Genomic DNA, 22,391 nt, shown 5'->3' with positions numbered 1-22,391 from the left:
GCAGCAGATGCATAGCAATACCTGCAAGTTCCCCTCCAAGCCACACACCATCCTAACTTGGAACTATATCGCCATTCCTTCACTGTCGCTGGGTCAAAATCCTGGAACTCCCTTCCTAACAGCATTGTGGGTGTACCTACCTCACATGGATTGCAGTAGTTCAAGAAGGCAGCTCACCACCACCTTCTCAAGGGCAATTAGGGATGGGCAATAAATGCTGGCCTGGCCAGTGACTCCCACATCCCAGGAACAAATAAAAAAAATAATAAGGGAACCAAGGTCTCTCTGCTCATCTTCACTTATCAAATTAACTGTCTTTCCATATTATTCCTCCCAAACTGCATCACTTCAAACTTCTCCACATTGAACTCCATCTGCCAAGCTTCACCATCCTGTCTGTGTCATCCTGAAGCCGATAACTATCCTCATCACAATCGAATCCTTTGCCATGTTTTTGTATCATCTGCAATCTTTAGAATGCTGCTCCCTACATCCGAGTTCAGATTATTTTTAAAAATTATGACTAATGGGCTCAAAACTGACCCTTGTGGAACTGTTGCTGCAAACTACCTCCCAGTCTGAAAAACATCCATTCACCAGCAATTCCATGCATCATAACAGCCAGGCAGAACATTTACATCAAACAACTATTAGGTGAAAATGGAAGAAAATACTCAAAAATAATGTTTTTTTTCCCATTGTTTTGTAATGTTTAAGCCATCAAATTACATTCTGAATAATTGATTTGGGAGGAGCTGTTTTTAATGTGTCACTGAGGGGAGTGATGTTTAAGTCGGAGTAAGGGAGAATGTTATCGAGACACTTTTAAGTTAACTTTTGATCCGGAAGACTGAGCCTGTCGGCTAGTCATGAGTCTACATCTGGCACAGCATAACCAGGGCTACTGCTCATCATTGGAGGAAACTCCCTGGTCTAGTGGCTGCTTTAGTAGGAATTATGGATCCACTGTGGAGAGTAAAGGTGAGAAATGAAACATGCTATTTAATCAGGTAAATACAGAGAAAAAATAGAAAAGTTTAGGGAAGAGAGGAGGGAATAAAGAAATAAATAAATATTTCCACCTGAAATACTACACCACCACTAATGGGAGGGAGGAAAATTATAGTAAATAACTGGAAATATTTTTTTTGGAGAACTGATGAATGTTCCTTGCAATGTAACAATGCTTTTACAAGTAGTAAGAAATAGTATTGTAAATATAGTCAGTGGTATTACTATCCCTGCCCACTTAAATTAACTCAAGTAGGCAGGGTTAGTAATATAGGTAGTAATATTTCTTGTCATGGGCACTATACCAACACTGTACACTAGGGATGCTGTGCTTTGCTGTGTTAGTTAATGTTTAGAGGGGCATTTATCATTTAATTTTACTCCTTCTGGCCCCAGTTTTTTTTTGGATTAATTTCTTTGGCAACCCTGGAGATATGAAACCAGGCTACAACACCAAAGGTTTCTTCCTTCCCTAGAGACAGATTCCCCAATGCGGGTGGGACCCTGTTGATTTTTTAAAAAGTGATTCTGACCTCAGGAAATAATCTAGGGTCGGACATCTCTTCCTGCTAAAAGTAGCTTACAATGAAAGGTAATAACAAGTGTAATTTTAACCAAACCAGTAATTATTCAATATCAATAAGGGTGAGGAAGTGCATTGTGGTAGGCCGAACAACGAGGCCACATTGATGAAATTATTAGTCTAAATAATTTAAGGGGAACAAAGAGATCAAGGGATAGAGATTCACAAATCATTAAAAGTGGAAATACAAAAAATTAACCAAACCATAAAAATACAAACAAAACACTGGATTTCATTTCTAGAGGAATAGAATTGAAAAGCAGTGAAGTTATGTTAAACTTGTATAGAACCTTGATTAAGCCAATCTTGGAGTACTGTGCACAGTTCTGGTCTCCATATTATAGAACGGATATCGAGGCACTGGAGAGAGTGCAAATAAGATTTATTAGAATGATAGCAGAACTGGAAGGTTCTGCTTATCAAGAAAGATTGAACAGGATGTGGCTCTTTTCTCCAGAGGGGTTCTCGTGAGGAGTGCGAAGCATGGTAAGTTCTGGTAAATTGTTCTCTAGATCAATTTAGATTAAGAGTCAGGCATTGGCATAGAACTTTCAAACTTCAAATTAGTTAAATTGCCTTGTTAAACAGACAGCTGCCTGACAGTGGCAGTTTCCTGTCAATAGGTGTTAATTACTGCAGCAGGAAGCTTAGCTAGTGAGCAAGTGACTCATCAGAGGCTCCATAAAAACAGTCAGGATTTCAAACTGCATGGCATGAGGGGTGCATGGAGTGGAAACTTCACCAGAGTGGGTTGTAGTCTAACTATGAAGGTGGGAATTTGGTTCACGTGGGAATTCAGGGTAGAGGGGGAAAGAGGAATTGATGTGTGATATTCCAGCATAGAGGATAAGTGATTGGTTGGTGAACATTTTCTCTTTTTCTCTTTTCTAAGCTAAGGAATTTTAATTGAGGTAAGTATATTATTAATTGGAATAATAACCATAAGAATCTTCTGAGACTCGGATGATTTATTAGTAAGGTTTTATTCATTGTTGTGAAGTTTACCAATAGTAGTAAAGCTTACTAGAAGTGGGGCTTAGGAATTATGATCTTTAAGAAAATTAAATTAATTAACAGATTATAAAGATGGCAGGGTAGGTGATGTGTTGCACTGCAGTATGTGGGAGCTGGTGGATGCCAGTGTGATCCATGGCAAACATGTCTGCAGTAAGTGTCTATGGCTTGAGGAGCTTTGGCTCAGTCAGTGAGCTGGTGGCTGAGCTACAGACACTGTGATGCAGAAGGGAGGGGGAAAGCTACCTGGTCACTTTGTTCCAGAAGGCAGTCACACCCCTTAGGTTAGGGTCTTCAGATTTGGTCAGTGGTCAAGGGACAGGAGGATGTGACTGCGAGTGAGGCAGGTAAAAGGATTGACAAGATGGGAGTGGAGGATCCCCAGCCCTTGCAATTGGGCAGCAAGTTCAAGGTCCTTGCAGCTTGTATGGACAAGAGTGAGGGCTGTAGTATGGATGAGCAGACTGACCATGACACCATGGTACAGGAAGCTATTCAAGTGGGGGGAGTTAAAAGGAATGTAGTGCTGGTAGGGAACAGTCAGGAGGATAGATACTGTTCTCTGCAGCTGAGAGCGAGAATCTGGAAGATGGTGTTGCCTGCCTGGTGCCAGGGTTTGGGACATCTGCTCAGGGCTGGACAGGAACTTGCAGTGGGAGGGGAAGAATCCAGTTGTCTTGGTCCACATAGGTACCATGACATAAGACTAGGAAAGAGATTCTGCAGAGGGAGTATGAGGAGCTCGGCACTAAATATAAAATCAGAACCCTAAAGGTAATAATCTCTTGATTATTACCTCAGCCACATGCAAATTGGCATAGGGGAAATAAGAGATGAATGCGTGGCTGAAAGACTACTGTGGGAAAAGTGGGTTCTGGGTCATGGGGCACTGGCACCAGTACTGGGGAAAGTGGAGGCTGTACCGTTAGGATGGACTTCAGTTGAACTGTGCTGGGCCCAGTGTTCTAGTGAGTCATATAACTCTGGAATTAGAGAGGGTTTTAAACTAAATTAGAGGGAGGAAGGGATCATGGAGGGGAAGATTGAGTAAACTAAAGGGAAGTGATAAGGCAAAAGATGAAGGTAGTAGTAAAGGTAATGATAATCAGAGTTCTGGCAGGAAGGGATGGTGTTTGCTAACTTAAAAATGTGCCAGCAGATGGGGCCAGAGTTTACAAAAACAGTCTTTTTTTAAAAAAAAAAGAGCTGTATTAAGAGATCTGTCTCTGAATGCCTGTGCATTCGCCATTAAACAGATAGCAGTTCTGATGAAAGGTCACAGACCTGAACCATTATCTCTGCTTCTCTCCCCACAGATGCTGCCTGACTTGCTGAGTATTTCCAGCATTTTCAGTTTTTATTTAAAACAGATGCATTGTCAGCTCAAATAGAAATTCATATCTATGACTGGATAGCCATTACAGAGATGTGGCTACAAGGAAACCAATGCTGGGACCTGAATATCCAAGGGTACGTGACATTCAGGAAGCTGGGAAAAGGTAGTGGGGTAGCTCTGTTAATTAAGGAGAGCATTAGTATTGTAGAGAGAGATGACAGTTCCAAAGATTAAGACGTAGGATCAGTGTGGGTGGAACAAAGAAACAGCAAGTGGCAGAAAACATTAGTGGGAGTTGTTTATAGGCCACCAAACAGCAGTGGTAATGTAAATCACAGTATAAATCAGGAAATTAGTGGTGTGTGTAACCAGGATAATACAGTAATCATGGGGGATTTCAATCTCCATATACACTTGCTGCACCTAATTGGTAGTAATGTTGTGGAGGACGAATTCCTGGAATGTATGCGAGATGGTTTTCTAGAGCAGTACGTTGAGGAACCAACTAGGGAATGGGCTATTTTGGATCTAGTATTGTGCAATGAAAAAGGGCTAATTAATAATTTTGTTGTAAAGGAGCCTTTAGGAAGAGTGACAATAATATGATAGAATTTTACATCAAGTTTGAAAGTGATGTTGTTCAATCAGTAACTAGGGTCTTAAATCTAAGCAAAAGAAACTATGAAGGTATGAGGGGCAAATTGGTTATGGTGGATTGGGAAACTTTGTTAAAAGGTATGACAGTAAACAGGCAATGGTTAACATTTAAATAACTAATACATAGTTTACAACAAAAATACATTCCTTTAATGCACCAAAACCCAGCAAGGAAGTGTTCCAACTGTGGCTAACGAAAGAAATCAAGGATTGTATTAGATCAAAGGAAGAGGTGTATAAAGTTGCCAAAAAATGATCTACATGAGGATTGGGAGCATTTTAGCAGTTTTTGATAAGGTCCCACACCAGAGGTTAGTAAACTAAATTAGAGCACATGGGATTGGGGGTAATATACTGGCATGGATTGAGAACTAGTTAGTGGACAGAAAGCTGTCGGAATAAATGGATCATTTTCAGCTTGGCAGCCTGTGACTAGTAGGGTACCGCAAGGATCAGTGCTTGGGCCCCAGCTATTCACAATCTATATCAATGATTTGGACGTGGGGATTAAATGTAATAGTTCAAGTTTCCAGATGTCACAAACCCTAGATGGAAGTGTGAGTTATGAGGAGGATGCAAAGAGGCTTCAAAGGGATTTGGAGAGGCTAAGCGAGTGGGCAAAAATTTTGGCAGATGGAATACAATGTGGAGAAATGTGGCGTTATCCACTTTGGTAGGAAAAACAGTAATACAGAGTATTTCTTAAATGGTGAGAGGCTGGAAAGTGTTGAATTTCTAAGAATCTTGGGTGTCCTTGTTCATGAAAGCTACCTTGCAAGTACAGCAAGCAATTAAGAAGGCAAATGGTATGTTGGCCTTTATTACAAGAGGATTTGTGTATCGGAGTAAAGATGGGAGAGCTATAGTGATCAGGGGTTCTATTGTAAGGGGTACAGATAGGCGTTTCTATCGCAGCAAATGTGACTCCCGTGGTTCACATTGGTACCAATGACATGGGTAGAAAGAGGGATGAGGTCCTGCAACAAGAATTTAGGGAGCTAGATAGCAGATTAAAAAGCAGGACCTCAAAGGTTATAATCTCTGGATTACTCCCAGTGCCATGTGCTAGTGAGTATAGGAATAGGAGGATAGAGCAGATGAATGCTTGGCTGAAGACATGGTGCAAGAGGGAGGGCTTTAGTTTCCTGGATCACTGGGTCTGTTTCTGGAGAAGGTGTGATGTGTACAAGTTGGATGGGTTGCACCTGAACTGGACCAGGACCAACACCCTTGCTGGGAGGTTTGCTAGTACTGTTGAGGTTGCGGGGGGGTGGGGTTTAAACTAATTTGGCAGGGGAATGGGATACAGAGTGGAGGTACAGTAGGGGGTGATGCACAGCCAAATATTGAAGAAAAACTACGTCAGTCTGGAAGGCAGAGCAAATATAGACTTGTTAAGACACAAGTGAATAATGCAAGGCTGGATTGCATCTATTTTAACTCAAGGAGTCTTACTAGTAAGGCAGATAAATTGAAGATGTTGATTAAGATATGGGAATATGAAATTATTACTACCACAGACATGCTTGTGGGAAGTGCAGGACTGGCAGCTTAATATTCCAGGGTATGGAATCTTCAGGCATGCCGGGGTGGGGTAAAAGAGGAGGTGGCATTGCTATTGATCAAGGATTCAATTACTGCAGTAAGGAGGGATGATATCTTCGAAGGTTCCTCAAATGAGGCCATATGGGTAGAACTTAAAAACAAAAAGTGGGCATTCACTTTGCTGGGAGTGTATTACATACCTCCAAACAATCGGAGAGATAGAGGAGCAGATATGTAGGCAAATCTCAGAGGTGTGAAAATATAGGGTAGTAATAGCAGGGGATTTCAACTTCCCCAATATTAACTGGGATAGTATTAGTACAAAAGGCTTAAAGGGGGCGAAATTCTTTAAGTGCATCCAGGAGAGCTTTTTTGAGCCAGCAGGTAGAAAGTCCTACGAGAGAAGGGGCGGTACTGAACCTAATCTTAGGGAATGAAGCCGGAAAAGTGATAAAAGTGTCAGTGGGGGAGCATTTCGAGGATAGTGACCATAACTGTAAGATTTAAGGTAGTTGCGGAAAAGGACAAAAAGGGACTGGAAATAAAGGTACTGAATTGGGGGAAGGCTATTTTCAATATGATAAAACAGGATCTGGCCAAAGTGGACTGGGAGCAGCTACTTGTAGGAAAGTCTACATCAGACCAGTGAGTCATTCAAAAAGGAAATAGTGAGAGCTCAGGGCCAACATGTTTCCATAAAGGTGAAGAATAGGACCAACAAGTCCAGGGAACCCTGGATGTCAAGGGATATAGAGGATTGGATAAGGGGGGGAAAAAAAAGGAGGTTTATGGCAGATTCAGAGGACTGAAAACAGCGGAGGCCCTAGAGGAGTATAGAAATTGTAGGGGGGGGGTCTTAAAAAAAAAAAGTAACTAAGAGAGCGAAGAGGGGCACAAAAAACACTGGCGGGCAAGATAAAGGAAAATCCCAAGGCATTTTATAAGTATGTGAAGGGCAAGAGGATGACCAGGGAAAGCATAGGGCCATTAAGGACCAAAGTGGCAATCGTAGGTGAGGTTTTAAATGATTACTTTTCATCTGTGTTCACTATGGAGAAGGACGATGTAGGTGTAGAGATCCGAGAGGGGGATTGTGATATACTTGAACATATTAGCATTGAAAGGAGGAGGTATTGGCGGTTTTAGCACGCTTAAAAGTGGATAAATCCCCAGGCCCACATGAGATGTATCCCAGGCTGCTATGTGAGGCAGGGAGGAGATTACAGAGACTCTGACACAAATTTTCAAATCCTCTCTGGCCACTGGAGAAATGCCAGAGGACTGAAGGACAGCAAATGTGGTACCATTATTCAAGAAGGGTAGTAGGGATATACCAGGTGATTACAGGCCAGTGAGTCTAACATCAGTGGTAGGGAAACTATTGGAAAAAATTCTGAGGGACAAAATTAATCTCCACTTGGAGAGGCAGGGATTAATCTGGGATAGTCAGTTTAGCTTTGTCAGGGGGAGATTATGTCTAACAAATTTGATTGATTGAATTTTTCAAGGAGGTGACCAGATGTGTAGTTGAGGGTAAAGCAGTTGATGTAGTATACATGGACTTCAGTAAGGCTTTTGATCAGGCCCCTCATGGGAGATTGGTCAAGAAGGTAAGAGCCCATGGGATCCAGGGCATTTTGGCAAATTGGATCCAAAATTGGTTTAGTGGCAGGAGGCAGAGGGTGATGGTCGAGGGTTGTTTTTGCAATTGGGAGCCTGTGACCAGTGGTGTACTGCAGGGATCGGTGCTGGGGCCCTTGCTGTTTGTAGTGTATATTAATGATTTAGACGTGAATATAGGAGGTATGATCAGTAAGTTCACAGATGAGACGAAAATTGGTGGTGTCGTAAATAGTGAGGAGATTACAGGATGATCTCGATGGGCAGAGCAGTGGCAAATGGAATTTAATCCTGAGAAATGTAAGGTGGTGCATTTTGGGAGGACAAACAAAGCAAGGGAATATACAATGGATGGTAGGACCCTAGGAAGTACTGAGGGACAGAGGGACCTTGGTGTACTTGTCCATAGATCACTGAAGGCAGCGGCACAGGTAGATAAGGTGGTTAGGAAGGCATATGGGATACTTGCCTTTATCAGCCGAGGCATAGAATATAAGCGCAGGGAGGTTATGATGGAGCTGTGTAAAACACTAGTTAGGCCACAGCTGGAGTATTGTGTACAGTTCTGGGCACCACACTATAGGAAGGATGTGATTGCACTGGAGAGGGTGCAGAGTAGATTCACCAGGATGTTGCCTGGGCTGGAACATTTCAGCTATGAAGAGAGACTGGATAGGCTAGGGTTCCTTTCTAAGAGCAGAGAAGGATGAGGGGGGACCTGATTGAGGTATACCAAATTATGAGGGGCATAGATAGGGTAGATAGGTTTTCCCTTAGCGGAGGTGACAATAGCCAGGGGGCATAGGTTTAAGATAAGGGGCAGGAGGTATAGAGGGGATTTGAGGAAAAAAAAATTTCACCCAGAGGGTGGTTGGAATCTGGAGCGCACTGACTGAAGGGGTGGTAGAGACAGGAACCCTCCACATTTAAGAAGTATTTAGATGAGCACTTGAAACACCATAGCATACAAGGCTATGGGCCAAGTGCTGGAAAATGGAATTGGAATAGGTAGGCTTGATGTCCAGCACAGACACGGTGGGCCGAAGGGTCTGTTTCTGTGCTGTATATCTCCATGACTGTCTTGGTGAGACAGCACCTGGAGTTTTGTGTGCAGTTTTGGTCTCCTTACCCAAGGAAAGATATACTTTCCATAGAGGGAGTGCAACAAAGGTTCACCAAACTAATTCCTGGGATGGAGAGATTGTCCTATGAGGAGAGATTAAATAGATTGGGCATCTTTTCTCTGGAGTTTAGGATGAGAGATGATCTCATTCAAACATAAAAAATTCTTACAGGGCTTGACAGGGTTGGTGCAGGAAGGATGTTTCCCCTGACTAGAGAGTCTAGAAGCAGGGGACACAGTCTCAGAATAAGAGGAAACCATTTAGGACTGAGATGAGGATGAATTTCTTCACTCAGAGGGTGGTGAATCTTTGAAATTCTCTGCCTCAGAGGGCTATGGAGGTTCAGTCATTGAGTATGTTCAAGACTGAGGTCGATAGATTTTACATATTAAAAACATCAAGGGATATGTGGATTGTGCAGGAAAATGGTGTTGAAGTGGAAGATCAGCCATGATCTCATTGAGTGATGGAGTGGGCTCCAGGGGCTGAATGGCCTACCCCTGCTTGTGGTGTTTGGATATGCACTTGAGGTGCTGTAAACAGGGCTATGACCCAAGACCTGGAAGATGGAATTAGGCTGGATCGCTCTTTCAGTCAGCATAGAGACAATGGGCTGAATGGCCTCCTTCTGTGCTGTAAATCTTTCAATGTTTCTATTATGATGGGGTTTAATAGGATAGGCATAAAGAAGAACCTTCCACTTATTGGGGAGACCAGAACTAGGAGCCACAAATCCATTAAGAAATTCAGGAGAAAGTTCTCTATCCAGAGAGTTGTTAGGATGTGGAATTTGCTATCACATGGAGTACTTCAGGAGAATAGTATCGATGCATTTAAGGGTAAGCTAGCTAACCACATGAAGGGGGAAGAAATATAAGGTTATTTTGATCGGGTTAAATGCTCATGTGGAACATAAACACCAGCATGGTCCATTTGGAGCAAATGGTCTAATTCTGTGCTGTGAACTCTATGTAGTTCTATATAATGTAATAACCAACCCGGCAGGATTGCATTGACTACCTGTTTTGCACACTCCAAGAGTTGGCAAGTGACTTCAATGCTGAGTTAAATCGGGCAGGCTGTAAACTTGTAACCGGTCCAATACTATGAGATTCCCACTATTCAGCTGAGGTTAAAATGACCTTGTTCTCCATTTTACTAGGAGGAGCTGCAGACAATAATTGAGAAAACTGGAGGAGATAATGCTTTTGTAATGGGTGATTTGGGCTTTGAAAGGGGGAGTAGGCATGCAATCCACAGCAATAATCTAGTGCAAACACGGGTAAAGAAATTGAATATAAGACAAGCTACCAAAGTCATTCACAGCGCAAGTCCAAATGGAAGACAAAGTTTTGAAGGTACTGGCATTAGACTTATGATTTGTAGTATTGGAAACTTCTACAAAGGACAGCTGATGTGACTGCATTCACAAACATAGTCCTCCTATAATAGCCCTATCAACTCAACATCTATAAATCATGAAAGTTATAGACGTAGGGTGAAATCTTAATATTGCCATGGCATTCCCGTGGCTAAAAAGGAATGTTGTAATTTCCACCCTGCTGCAAATCATGTTTCCCATGTGATTTTGTATTTAAGTTAACCGTGCGGCGACGGGCGAGGGGAACACGTGGGATCATGTGGCGGGGACGGCCTTTCATTCGTGGAACCTGCTGTCACTGCTCCAAGCACCATGATCACCACATATATAAAACCCTCTGTGCTTGCAGATTTCCTATCATGTAAGTATCTTCAGACTAACTTAAATTGAAGCTTTTACTTAAATCAAAATGTTTTTGCCCCCCTTATTTTGTGAAACTCACCACCAACTTCATATCATTTATTTTCCCTACAGCTAAAGTGAATCAAATGGCAGGCAGTGTCCCAGCCTACGGGTCAGTGTTGCCTCCCTGCAGGTTCTCCTCCAGGCCGTCAGGGAAAGGCGGGAGGTCCTGAATACGACTTGAACAGAGTGCTGGTAGTTGCTGGGGAAGCGAAGACGTAGTGGTATTGTCACTGGACTAGTAACCCAGAGACCCAGGGAATTGCTCTGGGGACATGGGTTTAAATCCCACCACAGCAAAAGGTGGAATTTGAATTCAATTAATAAATCTGGAATTAAAAAGCTAGTCTAATGATGGCCATGAAACCATTGTTGATTGTTGTAAAAACCACCTGGTTCACTACTGTCCTTTCGGGAAGGAAATCTGCTGCCCTTACCTGGTCTGGCCTACATGTGACTCCAGACCCACAGCAATGTGGTTGACTCTTACATGCCCTCTGAAATGCCCTCTAGCAAGCCACTCCATTCAAGGGCAATTAGGGATGGGCAATAAATGAGGTGTCAACCTGGTGAAGCTACAACACAGGACTATCTGTGTGCCAAACTGCGTAAGCAGCATGCGATAGTGCTAAGCAATCCTATAACCAACGAATCAGATCTAAGCTCTGCAGTCCTGCCACATCCGGTCATGAATGGTGGTGGACAATTAAATGACTAACTGGAGGCGGTGGCTCCACAAATATCCCCATCCTCAATGATGGGGGAGCTCAGCACATCAGTGCGAAAGATAAGGCTGAAGCATTTGCAACAATCTTCAGCCAGAAGTGCCGAGTTGATGATCTATCTCGGCCTCCTCCTGCTGTGCCCAGCATCACAGTTGCCAGACTTCAGCCAATTCAATTCACGCCGCGTGATATCAAGAAACAACTGAAGGCACTGGATACTGCAAAGGCTATGGGCCCTGACAATATTCCGGCAATAGTACTGAAGACCTGTGCTCCAGAACTTGCCACGCCCCTAGCCAAGCTGTTCCAGTACAGCTACAACTCTGGCATCTTCCCTGCAATGTGGAAAATTGTCCAGGTATGTCCTGTACACAAAGCAGGACAAGTCCAAACCGGCCAATTACTGGCCCATCAGAAAATATATAATTGAATCAAATAATTAAGTAATTAATCATAACACATTAACGATGACCCGACAGGTGATGTGTCATGGCTGCAGCATGTGGGAGCAACTGGACGCCAGTGTGAATCAGGGCAAACCGTCTGCGGTAAGTGTTTGCACCTCGAAACTTCAGTTCAGTCTCTTTGAGCTGGAGGCCGAGCTGCACACTGACACATCAGGGAGGGGGAAAGTTACCTCGACACTTTGTACCAGGAGGCGGTTATGCCCCTTAGGGTAGGGTCTTCTGATTTGGTTAGTAGTCAGGGACTGGAGAGTGTGCTTGCAACTGAGGCAGGTAAGGGGATCCAGAGTGCAGGAGCCTCAATCTTTGCAATTGTCCAACAGGTTTGAGATTCTTTCAGCTTGTTTAGATGTGAGTGGGGGCTGCAGGGTGGATGAGCTAACTGACCATGGCATGGTGGTTCAAGTGGGGGGAACAAAAAGGAATGTAGTGGTAGTAGAAGACAGTATTCTTTCTTTTGGGCCTCCTTATCTCGAGAGACAATGGATACGCGCCTGGAGGTGGTCAGTGGTTTGTGAAGGAGTGCCTGGAGTGGCTATAAAGGCCAATTCTGGAGTGACAGGCTCTTCCACAGGTGCTGCAGAGAAATTTGTTTGTCGGGGCTGTTGCACAGTTGGCTCTCCCCTTGCGCCTCTGTCTTTTTTCCTGCCAACTACTAAGTCTCTTCGACTCGCCACAATTTAGCCCTGTCTTTATGGCTGCCCGCCAGCTCTGGTGAATGCTGGCAACTGACTCCCACGACTTGTGATCAATGTCACACGATTTCATGTCGCGTTTGCAGACGTCTTTATAGCGGAGACATGGACGGCCTGTGGGTCTGATACCAGTGGCGAGCTCGCTGTACAATGTGTCTTTGGGGAACCTGCCATCTTCCATGCGGCTCACATGGCCAAGCCATCTCAAGCGCCGCTGACTCAGTAGTGTGTATAAGCTGGGGGTGTTGGCCGCTTCAAGGACTTCTGTGTTGGAGATATAGTCCTGCCACCTGATGCCAAGTATTCTCCGAAGGCAGCGAAGATGGAATGAATTGAGACGTCGCTCTTGGCTGGCATACGTTGTCCAGGCCTCGCTGCCGTAGAGCAAGGTACTGAGGACACAGGCCTGATACACTCGGACTTTTGTGTTCCGTGTCAGTGCGCCATTTTCCCACACTCTCTTGGCCAGTCTGGACATAGCAGTGGAAGCCTTACCCATGCGCTTGTTGATTTCTGCATCTAGAGACAAGTTACTGGTGATAGTTGAGCCTAGGTAGGTGAACTCTTGAACCACTTCCAGAGCGTGGTCGCCAATATTGATGGATGGAGCATTTCTGACATCCTGCCCCATGATGTTCGTTTTCTTGAGGCTGATGGTTAGGCCAAATTCATTGCAGGCAGATGCAAACCTGTCGATGAGACTCTGCAGGCATTCTTCAGAAATTCCTTCTGAAGAAGGAATTTTCCTCCACACAAGATCAGGGGGCAGGTTGTTCAACCTTGCCCGTCTAAGAGCGAAGTCCAAAGTACGGAAAGTCCTCATCAGAGAACTCCTCTTTGCTGACGATGCTGCTTTAAGTATATAATACACCACACTGAATAGGAACAATCAGTATATAGCCACCACACTGAATAAGGACATTTAGTATATAACATACAACACTGAATAGAAACAGTCAGTATATAACACACCAAACTGAATAGAGACAGTCATAATATAACACACCACACTGAATAGAGACAGTCAGTATATAACACACCATACTGAAAAGGACATTTAGTATCTAACACACCACTCTGAATAGAGACAGTTATTGCAGAACACGCCACACCGAATAGAGACTGTTAGTATATAACACTCCACACTGAATAAAGACAGTCAGTATATAACACACCACATTGAATACATACAGTCAGAATATAACACACCACACTGAACAGGGACAGTTCATGTATAACAGAATGCACTGCATAGAAACACTTAATACACAACACATCACACTGGATCGAGCAGTCAGTATGTAACACACCACACCGGATAGAGACAGCTAGTATATAATACATCACACTGAATAGAGACAGTCAGTATATAACACACCATACTGTAAAGGACATTTAGTATCTAACACACCACACTGAATAGAGACAGTCATAATATAACACACCACACTGAATAGAGACAGTCAGTATATAACACACCATACTGTAAAGGACATTTAGTATCTAACACTCCACACTGAATAAAGACAGTCAGTATATAACACACCACATTGAATACATACAGTCAGAATATAACACACCACACTGAACAGGGACAGTTCGTGTATAACAGAATGCACTGCATAGAAACAGTCAATACACAACACATCACACTGGATCGAGCAGTCAGTATGTAACACAGGACACTGGATAGAGACAGCTAGTATATAACACACCACACTGAATAGAGACAGTCAGTATATAACACACCATACTGTAAAGGACATTTAGTATCTAACACACCACACTGAATAGAGACAGTTATTGCAGAACACGCCACACTGAATAGAGACAGTTATTGCAGAACACACCTCACTGAATAGAGACAGTCAGTATATAACACACCACATTGAATACATACAGTCAGAATATAACACACCACACTGAACAGGGACAGTTCGTGTATAACAGAATGCACTGAATAGAGACAGTCAGTACAGAACACACCACACTGAATAGAGACAGTCATAATATAACACACCAAACTGAATAGAGACAGTGAGTATAGAACACACCATACTGAATAGAGACAGTCAGTATCTAACACAAAGCACTGTATAGAAGCAGTCAGTATATAAGACACCTCACTGGATGGAGACAGTCAGTATGTATAGCACCACACTGGATAGAGAAAGTAGGTGTACAGCACAGCACACTAGATGCACAGAGTCAGTATATAACATAACACACTGGATACAGACAGTATATAACACAGCACACTGAATAGAGACAGTTAGTATACAACACATCACACCGATTAGAGACAGTCTGTATATAACACACCACACTGGATAGACACAGTCAGTGTATAGCACACCACACTGGATAGAGACAGTCAGTATGTAACACACCACACTGAATAGAGACAGCTAGTATATAACACACCACACGAATAGAGAAAGTTAGTATATAACACACCACACTGAATAGAGACAGTCTGTATATAACAGGCCACACTGGATAGAAACCATCTGTATATAACACTCCGCACTCGATAGAGACGGCCAGTGTATAGCACACCTTACTGATTAGAGACAGTTAGTATCTAACACGATGCACTGTATTGAAACAGTCAGTATATAAGACACATCAGTGTCTCTATCAGTATATAACACAGCACACTGAATAGAGACAGTCAGTATGTAACACACCATTGTGGATAGAGACAGTCAGTATATAACACACCACACTGAATAGAGACAGTCAGTATATAACATACCAGAATGAATAGAGATAGTCAGTATATAACACGACACACTGAATAGAGACAGTCAGTATATAACACACCAGAAGGAATAGAGACAGTTAATATATAGCACACCACACTGAAGAGAAACAGTCAGTATATAGCCACCACACTGAATAAGGACATTTAGTATATAACACACAACACTGAATAGAAACAGTCAGCATATAGGCACCACACTGAATAAGGACATTTAGTATATAACACACCACATTGGATAGAGACAGTCAGTATATAACACAGCAGAATGAACAGGGACAGTTCGTGTATAACAGAATGCACTGCATAGAAACAGTCAATACACAACACATCACACTGGATCGAGCAGTCAGTATGTAACACAGGACACCGGATAGAGACAGCTAGTATATAATACATCACACTGAATAGAGACAGTCAGTATATAACACACCAAACTGAATAGAGACAGTCATAATATAACACACCACATTGAATAGCAACAGTCAGTATGTAACCGACCACGCTGAATAGAGACAGTGAGTATATAACACACCTCACTGAATGGAGACAGTCAGGATATAACACACCACACTTAATAGAGACAGTCTGTATATAACAGGCCACACTGGATAGAAACCATCTGTTAGAATTAGAATATTACAGCGCAGTACAGGCCCTTCGGCCCTCGATGTTGCGCCGATCATCTGACCTACACTATTCCATTTACATCCATATGTCTATCCAATGACCACTTAAATGCCCTTAAAGTTGGCGAGTCTACTACTGTTGCAGGCAGGGCGTTCCACGCCCCTACTACTCTCTGCGTAAAGAAACTACCTCTGACATCTGTCCTATATCTTTCACCCCTCAACTTAAAGCTATGTCCCCTCGTGTTTGCCATCCTCATCCGAGGAAAAAGACTCTCACTATCCACCCTATCTAACCCTCTGATTATCTTGTATGTCACTATTAAGTCACCTCTCCTCCTCCTTCTCTCTAACGAAAACAACCCCAAGTCCCTCAGCCTTTCCTCGTAAGACCTTCCTTCCATACCAGGCAACATCCTAGTAAATCTCCTCTGCACCCTTTCCAAAGCTTCGACATCCTTCCTATAATGCGGTGACCAGAACTGCACGCAATACTCCAGGTGCGGCCTCACCAGAGTTTTGCACAGCTGCATCATGACCCCGTGGCTCTGAAACTCGATCCCCCTACTAATAAAGGCTAACTCACCATATGCCTTCTTAACAGCCCTATTAACCTGGGTAGCAACTTTCAGGGATTTATGTACCTGGATACCAAGATCTCTCTGCTCATCTACACTACCAAGAATCTTCCCATTAGCCCAGTACTCTGCATTGCTGTTACTCCTTCCAAAGTGAATCACCTCACACTTCTCCGCATTAAACTCCATTTGCCATCTCTCAGCCCAGCTCTGCAGCCTATCTATGTCCCTCTGTACCCTACAACACCCTTCGACACTATCCACAACTCCACCGACCTTCGTGTCATCCGCAAATTTACTAACCCACCCTTCTACACCCTCATCCAGGTCGTTTATAAAAATGACAAACAGCAGTGGCCCCAAAACAGAACCTTGCGGTACACCACTAGTAACTAAACTCCAGGATGAACATTTGCCATCAACCACCACCCTCTGTCTTCTTTCAGCTATATATCTGTATATAACATACCGCACTCGATAGAGACGGTCAGTGTATAGCACACCTTACTGATTAGAGACAGTTAGTATCTAACACGATGCACTGTATAGAAACAGTAAGTATATAAGAAACCTCACTGGATGGAGACAGTCAGTGTGTAACACACCACACTGGATAGACACAGTCAGTGTATAGTTCACCATATTGAATAGAGACAGTCAGTTTATAACACACTGCACTGGATAGAGACAGACAGTGCATAGCACACCATACTGATTAGAAACAGTTAGAATATAACACACCACATTGAATAGAGACAGTCAGTATATAACACAACGCACGTCATAGAAACATTCAGTAAATAACACACCACACTGGATAGAGACAGTCAGCGTATTGCACACCATACCGAATAGAGACAGTCAGTAAACAACACACCACACTGAATAGAGACAGTCCGTATATAACACACGACACTGAATAGAGACAGTCAGTATATAACACACCACATTGAATAGAGACAGTCAGTATATAACACACCACATCGAAAAATGACAGTCAGTATATATCAAACCAAACTGAATAGAGACAGTGAGTACAGAACAGAACACACTGAATAGAGACAGTCAGAATATAACACACGACACTTAATAGAGACAGTGAGTATAGAACACACCACACTGAATAGAGACAGTCAGAATATAACACACAACACTGAATAGAGACAGCGAGTATAGAACACAGCGGCACAGTGGCGCAGTGGTTAGCACCGCAGCCTCACAGCTCCAGGGACCCGGGTTCGATTCTGGGTAGAAAATAGGCGACATGTTTAGATAGAGGATCTGGATCGGCGCAGGCTTGGAGGGCCGAAGGGCCTGTTCCTGTGCTGTAATTTTCTTTGTTCTTTGTAATGTTTTTCTTGGTTACAGAAGGACATAAAGAAGTTTTTTGGAGGCCTATGGCAGGAACACAATGATGCTTGCAAAGCATCTCAGGAAATGTCCATTGCCCTTGTCTCATTGGAATTTGAGCCTTCACTCTTCAATGATAGCTGTTTTTCCATTGATGATTGATAACTTTTTCCAATACTGTCATGCCTTACTTTTGTTTTCTGTGGTCATAACTTAACACTGCTTGCAGTGGTGTGTAGTCGCTTTCACCGTAGCCCAAGATGATTTCAAATGCCAATCACATGGAAGTGCAGCAAAGCTTCATTAAGATTGCAGAGATGAATAAGACCTCCTGCACAAGGGGATTTCTGTGGGAAAGTGTTAGGTTTCTCCTCCCAATGTTCCCTGATGTGGCTTATTGTTGGCTATAAAGGAGGTTCTCCCTGATGTCCCTTGCATGTCTCTCCATGGCCCTGATATAGATGATGGCATTGTGGTCCTCCTCCTTACCCTCTTCATAGTCATCTTCATCTGAGGAGGTCTGGTGTTCCTCTGCCTGCAGAATGTTGCCGCATCTAGTTGCAAGGTTGTGCAAGGCACAGCAGACAACAATTATTTGTGACACCCTCTCAGACGTGTACTGAAGAGCCTCTCCAGACCAGTCAATGTAACAGAATTGCATTTTCAGCACGGTGTGTTCAATGATTGCTCTGGTGGATGCGTGAGCAAGATTGTACCTTTCTTCAGCAGTGCTTTGGGATGACGTACTGGTGCCATCAACCATGTACAAAGTGGGTAACTCTTGTCACCCAGGATCCATCCATCCACTTCGACTGGTTCCTCAAACTACTGGCAACTGGGAGTTCCTCAAAATGTTGGAGTCATGACAGCTCCCTGGGAATTGTGTGCAAACATGCATGATTCTTCTCCTGTGGTCACAAACCATTGTACATTTAAAGAGTGGAAGCCTTTGCAATTCACAAATCAGCAGGCTGGTCCCAGGGAGATCTAATGGCCACATGAGTACAGTCCATCACCCCTTTCACTCTAGGGAAGCCAATGATAGTGCCGAAAGTCACAGACCTTGCTACCTGGCTGTCCCCGTCTACAGGTAAGTAGATGAAATCACTGGCACGTCGAGAAAAGGCATTGGTCACCTCTTTGATGCACCTGTGGGTCACACACAGACTGCGGGATGCCACATATGTTGCCTGTAGATCCCTGGAAGGAGCCACTGGAGAAAACATTGCGTACAGCAGTAACCTTGAGTTCAACTGGTATGGGATTCCAATTGAGGCTGCAGGTCATGCTGCAGGATCCTACAAATTACTGTGACCATTTCACGTGACAGCCTTAGGCATCTCTGGCATTGCCTCTCCGACATTTGAAGGTAACTTGTCCATGTCCTGAGGATACAATATGCCAGTGCCTGTCTTCAATAAGGCCATTTCTCGATATTATCATTTGGAGCATCCTCACCTTCCTGTCGCTGGCGCACAGGCATCATGAGTTAAGGGAAAGAGTCCTCTCTTTTTATTCTTCTTCCCGTGGTACCAGACAAACTGGGTGTGTGAGACCCATGTCACTGTGGCTTTTCTGAATAATAAATAAGCAGAGCATGGTGATTTAGCTCCCTGTTGACACTGAGCTAAAACAGCGAGGCAATGAACAGTTCTCTTATATCTGCCTTCAGATTGTAGCCAGGTAGAGGACACAGCCGTATCATTTGCCTCCTCCCACTCTCCTTGCAATCCTTGATTGTCCATGTGATTTTCATTATCATTCGAGATAATGGTGTGCAGAGATTTCCGGGTAAGTCTCCCACCTACCAACCTCTTCCTGCAACCTTCCAGCTTGAACCCATCACCCTTGACCTACCCAGTGTTACCGTTACCCTTCCCTCTGTTACCATTGAGCCTCCCCCCATTACTGTGCACAGTGTAATCATCAATTATTTATGCCATCCCTCCCCCCATTCCTACATTTGTTACTATCGACAAGCCGACTCTTATCCTTGACCCTCCTCACATTAGTTTTAGTTTAGTTTAGTTCAGAGATACAGCACTGAAACAGGCCCTTCGGCCCACCGGGTCTGTGCCGACCATCAACCACCCATTTATACTAATCCTACCCTAATTCCATATTCCTACCACATCCCCACCTGTCCCTATATTTCCCTACCACCTACCTATACTAGGGGCAATTTATAATGGCCAATTAACCTATCACCCTGCAAATCTTTGGCATGTGGGAGGAAACCGGAGCACCCGGAGGAAACCCACGCAGACACAGGGAGAACTTGCAAACTCTACACAGGCCGTACCCAGAATTGAACCCGGGTCGCTGGAGCTGTGAGGCTGCGGTGCTAACCACTGCGCCACTGTGCCGCCCTTGCGCCACTGTGCCGCCCTTATTGAAATGACCATTGTTGCCAAGTCCCATACCCCTTCATATGAACCTGTCAAATACCCACCCATTAATCTTGACCCTCTTTCTTTCACCCCACCCCCCCCCCACCCCACTCGCAGAATCCATTTTCTCCCATTGACTGTGACCATTCCCTCTGCTAGCTAGTATCTTCAATCTGCCCAATAGCTCCCCAACATCGACAGCCCTTTAGGCCCATGCCAAATATCTTCACAAAGTACTGATCTAATCCACCCATCACCTCCGCAGCCAACAAAATGCACCTTCACCATCAACATCCATCACTAAATACCTGGACGCTCCACTCCACCCTGCCCTGCTCCTCAAAGCACCCAATCAACCCCACACATCCCTCCCCCTGCTCCTCCATGTAGACCCTGCTTATGCCGTCACCACCACTCTCTAAGATGATTCACCATTGCTGGTGCCGAGCCTGAAGGCAAACATCCATTGCAATGCTGGCATTGGTTTAGTGGCTGAGTTAAAAAGAGAAGGACACAGACCCGAGACTCAACTGCACAATTCCGACTGCTGTACGCCATGTTGAAACAATGGTGAACTGGGTGCTACGAGAATATCACTCACCCCCTCTCTTTCTCCCACCCCCCTCTCTCTCTTTCCTCCCCCACACTCTCCCCTTTCTCTCCCCTCCACCCCTCCCCCTTCTCTCCCCTCTACCTCCTCCCCCTCCTCTTGCTTTCCCCCTCTCCCTCCCTCCCCCCGCTTTCCCTCTATTCCTCCCTTCCCCCGCTTTCCCTCTACTCCTCCCTTTCCCCCCCCCCCCTGTTGTGTCTCAAATCTGCTCAGCAGACTGCATAATATTCCCCCTGTAATGTTTACAGGTGGCATCTTTCTAGAAGCAGGGCATTCAGGGCAGAGAAATGGCATTTAATATTGAACAATATAAGATCATGAATATTTTTACCAAAAGTAAGTAAGTCAAACATCATTAAAGCTCAGTAGGAAAATGAGTTGGTGTGTTTATTTCCAAATTCTGAAGGTATCAGCAAAGGAAACAAAGACATGTATCTATTATAACGCCTTTCAAAACCGCAGGATGTCCAAAAGATCTTCGCAGCTGTTCAAATACTTTTTTCAAATTTGGTCACTGTTGTATTAGTTTACTCACAGCAAGATCCCACAAATGCTGTAATTAAGGGAAAAAGTAGTTGGGGGATCCTAGATCCATGGAATAAGTCCAAGGATGTTGTGTTGCTGTAATGCCAATGAGTATTGGCAAGTATTTCTTTTCTGTTATATCTTTTCTACTTATAAATTATGACCAGTTTTGAAATAGCATTCAAATCATTTGCACTGACAGGCTATTTCTGTGGTAATTATCCACCAGTGTATTATGAAACTCTTGAGAGCAACTGATTCTTGAGTTTGGTTCGAGTCCAGCTGTCTGGGACTGCTGAGATGGTTTGCAGCTTTGCAAAGAACTGGCCAAGTGTTGGCAAGTAATCAACAGACCATAGAATTACAGAAATCTACATTCCCCAACATTAGAACTCATCCTGGAAACTGCTCACATTTTAGACATATTGGAAGGAATTTTAACCCGGAGGAGTTCATGTATTTGGGTGTGGGTGGAGGGTTAAATCCAATAAAAATACCAGCACTTCTGGAAGCCAGCTCCAACCCGCTGACTTCCGCATTTAACTCGAAGGTGTTAAGCTGCTTGTGTGCAAACCCCTCAAGAAAGAATGGTTGCCTATTAACATAAGCTAATTGCTCAGTTGGAGTGATATTTCAACACATTTCTAACTTTAATGTTACATCCACAGGTTTTCCGGACTTCCTGAAACTCGCCAGTAAAAGCAAGGTGAGAACACCACAGCAATTGATGGGCTGATTAAAACACATAGAAATACTGGAATAAACCCTCAGTAATCATCACTGCTTTCTTACCTACTGTAATGAGAAGCTTTTTATGGTGTCTAATGCAACATAAATGAGATGCATGAAATTCAGATGACTGAAGATCTCAAGCAGATTTATTAACAGCTAACTATTAACAGAAGCTGCCTCTTGGTGTTACAGTTATAGAGTGACTCTGGCTAGTAGTCACATGATTGCATCCTGGCACTTAGCTCATTAGCATACA

General features: G+C 43.7%; 1 long non-coding RNA gene across 1 annotated transcript; it reads left to right on the top strand.

The window, feature by feature from the left end:
- Positions 1–851: 851 nt before the first annotated feature.
- LOC137380903 (uncharacterized) lies at positions 852–22,110 on the top strand. Its single transcript, XR_010977087.1, has 3 exons — positions 852–981; positions 10,490–10,632; positions 22,072–22,110. It is a non-coding gene; the product is annotated as an uncharacterized lncRNA (long non-coding RNA).
- The last annotated feature ends 281 nt before the right edge of the window (positions 22,111–22,391 follow it).

Source organism: Heterodontus francisci, chromosome 20 (assembly GCF_036365525.1).
Source record: "Heterodontus francisci isolate sHetFra1 chromosome 20, sHetFra1.hap1, whole genome shotgun sequence".
In the NCBI taxonomy this organism is placed as follows: Eukaryota; Metazoa; Chordata; class Chondrichthyes; order Heterodontiformes; family Heterodontidae; genus Heterodontus; species Heterodontus francisci.
This window is presented reverse-complemented; position numbering and strand designations above follow the sequence as displayed.